Source organism: Lissotriton vulgaris, chromosome 6 (assembly GCF_964263255.1).
Source record: "Lissotriton vulgaris chromosome 6, aLisVul1.2, whole genome shotgun sequence".
NCBI classification, from domain to species: Eukaryota; Metazoa; Chordata; class Amphibia; order Caudata; family Salamandridae; genus Lissotriton; species Lissotriton vulgaris.
Genome location: NC_141694.1, coordinates 1,091,279,432 through 1,091,288,712, shown reverse-complemented (window position 1 = coordinate 1,091,288,712; position 9,281 = coordinate 1,091,279,432). Strand labels below are relative to the sequence as shown.

At 49.1% G+C, this 9,281-nt stretch overlaps 1 pseudogene; it reads right to left on the bottom strand.

The window, feature by feature from the left end:
* Positions 1 to 3,567: 3,567 nt before the first annotated feature.
* Positions 3,568 to 3,999, bottom strand: LOC147708457 (serine protease HTRA3 pseudogene; annotated as a pseudogene).
* Positions 4,000 to 9,281: the final 5,282 nt, after the last annotated feature.

Genomic DNA, 9,281 nt, shown 5'->3' with positions numbered 1-9,281 from the left:
GAGTTGCAAGCGTTGGGACAAGCAAAGTCCAAGGGACTCGCCCAGGGCAGGAGAGTCAGAGCAGGCCCGAGCACGCAGGGGAACCCACTGAAACGAAAGAAGACCCTCAAGAGGCAAAGGAGTCGCAAGAGGACCTCCGGCAACTCACCAAAGATGGAGGCCCACGGTGCAGAAGATGCAGTGAGGACGCTGATCTTCGAGGGATGAGGTGCTGGAGGCTGGAGCTTCTTGTAGCCTGCAAATCTTTGAAGTGCAGACCCAACAAGCCTTGGCAACAGCCAGTTGACGCGGGCGCAGGGGTTTGGTTCCAGTGGCTCCGACGAGGGATACTGTCCTCAAAATTGCTGAGATGACCGTTCAGTCCTCTTGGTAGCTGCAGAACCACCACCTGAGTTGCTGTACCTCGTGACCGTTCAACTACTTTGTAGTGCCTGCAGATGCTGATTAGTGACTCCTTCACTACAAGGGACATTTCTTTGGATACCCTTGGAGGCAACTCCTTCACTACAAGGGACATTCCCTTGGAGGCAAAAGACTTGAAGAACAGCGAGAGCAGGAGCAGCATGAGTTTTCCTTGATGCAGTTTCGGTTCCAGTCAAAGTCCAAGTGTCCAGATGGTCAAAATGTGTATTGGTTTCAGAGGTGGATCTCGTTCCACAAAGAATCCGAGGACCTACCAACAGGGAGCCCTTAAATACCCAGGAAAAGGGTGGAACAACTGGGGAGGGCCTATCTGTGGTCGGCAGCAGCACTAGCTTGCTGGCAGCCCCTCAAAGGCTGTAACCGGGAGTACAGGGGGCCCGGTACATGGGATCATACCTCCAACACCATAATCGATGTTGGAGTATGATTCCAACATGTTTGATACCCAAACATGACCAGGTTCCATGCAACAATTATTTAGCTAGACATCTTGTAAGGACGGATGTCTACTATATGTCTCAAAACGGCTGACCACACTTACAAAGCCTAGAGAATCAGCTGCTGGATTTGTAGAGGTGTCCTGCTTATGCAGGGGCACCATCACACTTATAACAAAGCACCCTGCCCTCAGGACTCACCATAGGTGTGACTTATAGGTTTCAAGTATAGCGACCTCGGATATATATGGAACCTTGTCTGTCATGATAAGTGCAAGCACCACCTCACAGAGGCTGCAATGGCAGGCCTATAATTAAAGTTGAAGTGGACTTCCATGGGTGGCACAATACATGCTGCAGCCCATGGGAGACCCCTGGTGTACGCTTGCCCTGGGTACCTTAGTACCATATACTAGGGACTTATAAGGCTACACCAGTAGCCAATTGTGGAGGTACAACAGTAATTACCAAAGGCATTTTGGAATTGAGAGCACCTATGCTGGGGTCCTGATTTGCAGGATCCCATAAAACTTCAGTCAAAACACGTATACCAGGCAAAAAGTGGGGCAACGATTAAAGCAGATTTCGGATCCTGCAATACACACTTTTTCTTGCTCAGAGGGATTGTGCGATAGGCACTATAAGAATATTTAGCTGCCTTTTCTGTATTCCTCTGTCTTCCTGAGCAGCCAACCTTTAGCAAGCCCCCCATTATAATGCATTTCTTGAAGGGTTGACACATCTGTACACTGGAAACCCTTTCATTGTACCTTAATTTAGTATTTGCTTTCATTTAAATACATGCTTGTTTGATCCCCTATATAGTTGTCCCTTAAGGATGTTGATGTTCAAAACCGTGTTTTTGGTGTCTTATCACCTCAGTTAGATGGGTGAGTGTGTCACAAGCTCTCAGTTCCTGTGCCCCCTTTTATCTCTTTTTACCCAGACAAATAGTTATTTTGAATCAGGGCTGCTTTATGCCAAAATTGCGTACTCCTTTCCACCTGGGTCAGTCAATTACCCTCCCAAATTTTTATTTCCCATGCAAGAGGTTGTACCGGTTGGACACTAGGTGGATGGTCAGCTACTATCTCCACCTCACCAAGAACAAACAACTGGATGACCAGCTCTTTTGCCGGTTACTGCAGTGCTAAGAACGAAAAGACAGTTTAGAAAAGCGCCTCTCAAGATAGATCATTCCATTCATCAAAACCTGCTACACTCTGGAGATGATAGATACTCTGAAAGGACTTAAGGCTCAGTCCTTTGGGCCGAAGCACGATTTCTACCATAGCCAGGGGAGTTCCCATTACAGAGATCTACAAGGTGGTGACATAAGCATCCCTGCGTACTTTAGCTGGACTCTACTGCCTGGATGCTGAAGGGCTTAGATATGTGCACCTTGTGAGGGTGGTTCTTCAGATCTTCCTTGTATAAACATCCAAAAACACGCTACCAAGGGCAGAATCTTGCTCTGTACTCTGCAGGTAGAATTATCCATCAAAAGTCAAATTTACTTACTGGCGGTAACAATCTTTCTGATGGAAACTCTATCTACATGCCGATTCCTCACCGACCTGCCCCCTTACCCATCTGATGGGTGTGTTATAAGGAAAGGTAGTAAAATTCTACTTTCCGTTTTTGGTACTGCACTATTGCGTCTGTCAGTCTGTAACTCACCTCAAAGGCGGGAAAAAATTTATAGAAAATGAAGATGTTACGTTTAATGCTTTAATGATATCACTAGACACCACTTCCGGTGTTGATATGAAGCCAGCACCCTCTGCTGGTGATGTGAGAGCTTTAAAGTTTCCAGATTCAGTCTGATGACTGAAATTGTTTTACAGGTGAGGAATCTGCAGATAGAGTATCCACCAGATTATTATTTTTTACCGCTGTAAGTAACTTTTTCTTCATGTACATTTTATTTCAATCTAAGCAAACTAAGGTGACCATAATACCTTAACGTACCTCTGTTTGCTTCTGTTGCCGTAAAATGACTGGAAGAAAACAAAGGTACGATTGAAAACAGAACTGACATGGGTTGGTGTACCCATATTCGTAGGCCACCCAATTTTGGACCACACAGCAGTTAGGCCCCCATTATCAAGACTTGGGCTTTTTCCGAATTTAACTTGAAGCTGGTGATTACAAGGGATGGGCACTCTCATTTTTGGAGACTTGGTTTTCATCATTAGACTTTGACCCAGAACAAGAGAGAGAGAGCGAGAATGAAGAAGAAAAATATAGAAAAAAAACACTGACAAAGGAAGAACGCAAGCATAGAAAACAAGCATTTGCAATGCAATAGGTCTCGCAGTTACGTGAGTTTGAGCTATTGGCATTGTAAATGACATTGCCTTTTATTTTTTGTTTTTGTTTTTAAAACATAAATATAAGGCATTGTCATTTACAATGCCAATAGCTTAAACTCCCCTGGCCAAAAAATGCAATAATTTGCTAGTGTTTAAGCTATTGGCATTGTAAATGACAATGCCTTTTATTTATGCTTTAAAACAAATATTTAAATAAAACTCATTGTCATTTACAATACCAATAGCTGAAACTCTCGCAAATGTGAGACCTATTGCATTGCAAAGGACCCACTTGTCCCCAGGTAGAAGTATTTACATATGGCAACAATACTAAGAGGAGATAAGGCCCACTGGTGACATAAGCCGGTGATGCTTGCACACCCTTACCCGATTCACAGGCTTCCTTCTAACGTCTGGAGGATGGCGGGCAGCCCTTCTTGCAGCGCCTTGTAGGTCTCCACCTTCAGTTGGCACACATTGTCATAAGTCCTTATATCACTGCCACACAACTTTGACGTCAGCTTGCACTGGCACACGCCCTTGGTCATGCGCTTCCCTGCCAGGTGCTTGCACTCGAGACTGTCCCCACATGACGGGTCCTCTTTGCGGCCACAGGCCTCCCCTTCACCTGCGGCGCAGACGAGACAGCGGTTGCAGCGGTCGGGCACGTATCCGCTGGGACAGCTGGGACTTGGGCATCTGGAGACATCACATTGCGAGCAGCACTTGCTGAGGCCTATCGGGTCCGCCCCGCACTGCCCTGTGATCGCGGCCACAAGTAGGCACACTAACATGTTGTCATGTGCTGATTTCTGCATCGCCATTTTTTTAAACAAAATAAATGTTATGTTATGTTAATTGAATTTATTGAGCGCAGCGGTTACCCTGGGGTGTCCTGGCGCTATATACTGCCTGGCCGTAGTAGGGAGAGGATCATTGAGTAAACAACCATGTCTTCAACCCCTTCCTGAAAAGGAGGAGGTCTGAAGCATTCCTCAGATAGAATGGCAGATCATTCCAAGCCTTAGATGTACCTGCAACAAAGCTCCTGCCTCCCCAGGAGGTCTTTTTAACAGTGGGTATTAGGACCTTTTTTGTTCCCGTCGAAAGAAGGGTCCTGGCTGGAGCATACCACTTGAATTTGTTCTTCAAGTGGTCAGGGCCTAGACCGTTGAGAGCCTTAAAAGCCATACATAAGGCCTTAAAGCAAACCCTTTGCTTCACCGGAAGCCAGTGTAGCCTGGATAGCTCCTTTTTTACTGAGACGAATTTGGGGGTACCTGACAGCAGCCTGGCTGCTGCATTTTGCACTATCTGAAGCCTATTGATGACTTGTTTTTGGGCATTCAAATAGAGGCTGTTGCAGTAGTCCAATCTTGACATAACCAGTAACGTGATCACTGTCTAAATAAATAGAAAATTTACAAAAAGGATGAAAGCTGTGGAGTTCAGCCCAAATAATAACCCTCTATTGTGCGGTTTAGTCAAAATAGTAATTAGTGTGCAGACAAGCTCAAATGCACTCTGAGATCTGCCACTCTCCCCTGCCAAGAAATACAACTGACTAAAAAATACACGCTGGCATTGAGGAATAGTCGGAGCAGAAGTGTGGCACCACCGTGAGCATGTTTTATGCACAAGTATACACACAGGGAGGTACAAAACAGGAAGGAACAAATGTGTGCCCCGCTTCAAAAGCAACTGCCCGAATTACAGGGTATACTCTTGTTAGGAGTAGAGGTACTCTGTGGAAGATGAAACGAGGGGAGGGTTTCGTGTGTAGGGCCACCAATGCAGAGGAACGTATGGCCTTTAAAGAGAGAAAGACTGTGTGGGGTGAGATTGGTGTGCAGAGCAGCCTGTGGTTGATAAGGAAGGAGCTGGTATCAGATCTACATCGACCGATGCAGAAGAACCTAAGGCCTATAAGGGGGACGAATTGGGGGGTATCTTGTTTATACTCGAATGCAAAGAATCAAACTGATAAATGTGGGCGGGACAGGTACACACCAATCGATGCAAAGGAACGTCTAGCCTTGAAAGGGAGAACCTGGGCGGGGGTCGGAACCAGGAACGTAGGTCATTAAACGGGGAAAGGAGCGGGTTCTGACACCGCAATGTGAAGAAACCAGTGATTCATCACAGGAGGCTGTACCGGATTCACAGCCACCCATGCTAAGAAACGTGTGGCTTGTGATGGGAGAGGGGTGAGTTTCGGGTTCAAAATCGGATGCAGAGGAGGGGTTTTGGGTCCACATCCACCGATGCACCAGAACCCGTAGCTGATGGTGCAAACTTTACTCTAACGGGCTCAGCCAGATGTTTGCCTCCTGGCTAGCCAGGAAACAACACCACCTAAACCACAATGACAAAAAATAAACCATGTGACAATTATTCACCAAGGAGAGAAGGCTTGCTGTAGCCCGGAGGCAGGTAAAGATCTTCGGTAGTGCTGCCAAACACGTGCCTCGCGGGAGGTGTGCGACAGTCTGCTGGAACCGCAGTGACACTCGAAAGCAAAGACAGCACAGGAACGAAGCTTGTTGCGACAAAATACGTCCAAACACAAACAAGTGAAGCCACCACAGACGTTCAGGAGCCTTTGCAACAGGAGCAAGACCGCTGCATGCTTCGTTCCACACCCGCTCGTGCTGCAAGTCTCACTTGCATGTAAGCACGGGACTTAAGAACTGTCTGAGGACAATTCTAAGATGCACAGCAGGATTTTGTAGCACAAGCTAAAACTTGATACGAATCACCACAAGAAGTAATGAGCAACAAACACAAGCGCCTCTCGTGGAGGGGGGAGGGGAGGGGGCCTGCGCTATTCACTCGCGGGAGCGATATTTGCGACCAGACGGGCCGCGCGCTCCCGCAAGTGAATCTCCTGACGTGCACGCGTTGCCATTGAAGGCAATGGAATGCGTGCACGTGCTTGGCTGAAAAGCCAAAGCGACGGCAAAAGGTAATTTGCCTTTGCAGCGCATGCGCGCTGCGAAGGCGAGACCTAAAAAGCTGCAGAAGTGACAGGCAGACCGGAAGTGTAGAATGGTTCATGAAAGAGGTACGTGCTGGAACCCTGATAAGTAGCCTGTGTGTTCGGCACTCAGACATTCAGCTGCGGGCGGCCCCTAAAAGTTAGAACCCTGCACTTTTTGGTAAATGCTGGCCATGTTTTTATTGTAAAGGCAGGTTAACATTCCACTATTTTGTGCGCACATCTCCATTGGGGCCACGGTAAAAGTAGGTATGAAAGCGTTAAGAAACATTAGTAAAATATTTCCCCCTCTGCAGAGCTTATGTTAACCTTCAGGCCTCAAAGGTCCGAAACGCCAGTTTGTCGACTGAACCTTTCATGCTTGATTTCAATAAAAGTACAACTTTGAGTAATGGCGGCTCATTTACAGACGTGCTTGTGAACAGTCTGGAATGTTGTTGCATGCATACGAGCACAGCTACAAACACTACTACCCGTGAACATTTTGATGCATATTGTCAAACGCAGAAAACAACAGTTAATCCATTTATTATCAACTTGCTGCCTGCTTGCCATGTAGATGTCAGCATCTGAGACAAGACTGTAGAAATTTCTTTGGATATTATTTCACAACAAATTTTTAAACGCATTGTGTTTCACAATCCTGTTTTGTTTTTGTTGCAGGGTGGTTGTTTTAGAAAGCAGGCCGACCGATAACCCTACAGCTAATAGCAATTTATATATTCTGGCTGGTCATGAAAATAGTTACTGAACAGCTATGGATGCAGTCCTTCAATACATCACCGGATGCACACTACCGCTGCATTGCAAGTAAAAGCTTGAAATTGTGCTTCGGCTGCAGATTCTCAGAATCGCCTGTTTTCCCTTAATTTATTTCAGCATGAGACAAAGATGCGGAACATGTTGCTATGAAGTGGTATGGAGACATTACAAGCCCTTTGTTTCCTGTGATTGACTGTGGGTGGAGCATACAGGAAATACTGTACCTTAATACTTTCTTTTCTTCGGCATGATTACACTTTAAAGAATGTATATATACTGTTAAAAGGCTAAATAATTTTAATGCAAGAAAATATTTTATTGGTTATTACGTTATTTAAAGACAAATATATTTTAATTGTTACTCAGACCTGAAAAAGTTGGTTTCCTTTTTAGGTTTCGCCTAGCGGAAGCTGCGCTCTGCGCAGCTTTTCCGCGCAGGCGAAATCCTGTTGAGAACCGTAGGGTGCTTTGGTTCGGCCCTCGTCGTTGATTGGCTGGCTCCGTAAACGGAGCCTTGCCATTGGACGAGGGGCCTGTCCGTCAATGCCGGACCAGACACGGGGGCGTTCCCGACATTCTTTGGCTTTTGCCGACGTCACGCGACGCCGGGAACGCCCCCGTGTCTGGTCCGGCATTGCCGGCACCCGCCTTCCGTCGTCAGCGTCTCTCCTCTCCTTTCCCGCCCCCTCCCGCTTGTTATATTTTTATTTACGGGTGCCACCCCGTTTTTATTTAATTATTGGAGGCCGGTGCCCACCCGGCATTGCTCCGTGTTGATTTCACCGCCGCTGGCCCGGAGATCGAGCAAGAGGAGCTGCGCCCGCCTCCCTGCCAAGGGCTGCGCTGCCATTGGCGGCCCTCAGCGCAGGAAGCCAGGCACGCAGTGGTGCGACGTGGGCGGGGCCTCGAGGCGGCCATTTCCGCTTCCCCCTGCCCGGGGGAAGCCTGCTGGTGGTTCGTTGCCAGTCTCCCGTGTGGAGAGGGAGACCGGAACTGCTGGGGAAGGCGCCGCGGATGCGAGAAGAAGGGTGGCCATTGTCCTGAGGGGCTCCCAGTGCGAGAAGGGGAGCCCCGCGCTGAGAGGAGAGCTGCCGGCTGCATTGTGGTGACCGGCGGACGCAGCACTGTTCCTGGCCTCTTCCGGGGCTCCCGTAGTGAAGAGAGGGCCCAGGGCTGCGAGGGTGCGAGAAGGGGAGCCCCGCGCTGAGAGGAGAGCTGCCGGCTGCATTGTGGTGACCGGCGGACGCAGCACTGTTCCTGGCCTCTTCCGGGGCTCCCGTAGTGAAGAGAGGGCCCAGGGCTGCGAGGGGAGCAGAGATGACCAGAGAAGCCGAGCGGTAGAGTGCTGGAGTCCCCCGAGAGACGCCCGGTGAGTGATGGCTGGGCAGGGGGACATGGCTGCGTGGCGCTACCACTCCAATGTTGGGGGCACATTTTGGAATAGAAATGCTTTGCAGGTGCGCATTAGCAGTATAGAGTAACTTGGATTTCTAAGGGCATTCAATGCAAATCATATCGTGAGATTGCAATGTCCGTCTGTCTGTGTGCCTGCGGTGATCGGCTGTCTGCCTGCCTGCAGTGTCTGTGGTCCGTCTGTCTGTCTGTGTGTGTGCCTGCAGTGTCCGTCTGTCTGTGTGCGTGCAGTGTCCGAGCAACCCCTCCTTCCATCGACTTAATGTCTCTTGTCAAAGACATACCTCCAGCTCCACAGGCAGGTCCCATGGTGAGGGTGTGGCCTGCTTAGCTTCGAATCATGCCATAAGGGAAATTGTGACAAAGACAGTGCTCTGCCTGCCTGAGAGGAGAGCTGCCGGCTGCATTGTGGTGACCGGCGGACGCAGCACTGTTCCTGGCCTCTTCCGGGGCTCCCGTAGTGAAGAGAGGGCCCAGGGCTGCGAGGGTGCGAGAAGGGGAGCCCCGCGCTGAGAGGAGAGCTGCCGGCTGCATTGTGGTGACCGGCGGATGCAGCACTGTTCCTGGCCTCTTCCGGGGCTCCCGTAGTGAAGAGAGGGCCCAGGGCTGCGAGGGGAGCAGAGATGACCAGAGAAGCCGAGCGGTAGAGTGCTGGAGTCCCCCGAGAGACGCCCGGTGAGTGATGGCTGGGCAGGGGGACATGGCTGCGTGGCGCTACCACTCCAATGTTGGGGGCACATTTTGGAATAGAAATGCTTTGCAGGTGCGCATTAGCAGTATAGAGTAACTTGGATTTCTAAGGGCATTCAATGCAAATCATATCGTGAGATTGCAATGTCCGTCTGTCTGTGTGCCTGCGGTGATCGGCTGTCTGCCTGCCTGCAGTGTCTGTGGTCCGTCTGTCTGTCTGTGTGTGTGCCTGCAGTGTCCGTC